Below are 278 nucleotides of genomic sequence, written 5' to 3'. Positions count from 1 at the left end.
CTTACTTGTATCATTCGAGACGGAAAAAGAAAGTACAAACGGATGCGAGGAGGAAAAAGGTGGCTTACAAAAAAAACACGAATATCTTTACAACAAAAAGGGAGTCACGTCATATATTTTCCATTAACAGAAAAAAAAAGATATGTAAAAAAGACTACGTGAACGTGTTTTCTGAAATTGCTATGGCAGACATTACATCCCCGGATTGCTAGTTCTGCCGCTGAAAACTTGTAAACAACTACAATTTTTGGCTTTAAGTAAACATTAAGGGCCAATTT

The sequence above is a fragment of the Penaeus monodon genome, chromosome 32 (genome assembly GCF_015228065.2).
Source record: "Penaeus monodon isolate SGIC_2016 chromosome 32, NSTDA_Pmon_1, whole genome shotgun sequence".
NCBI classification, from domain to species: domain Eukaryota; kingdom Metazoa; phylum Arthropoda; class Malacostraca; order Decapoda; family Penaeidae; genus Penaeus; species Penaeus monodon.
This window is presented reverse-complemented; position numbering follows the sequence as displayed.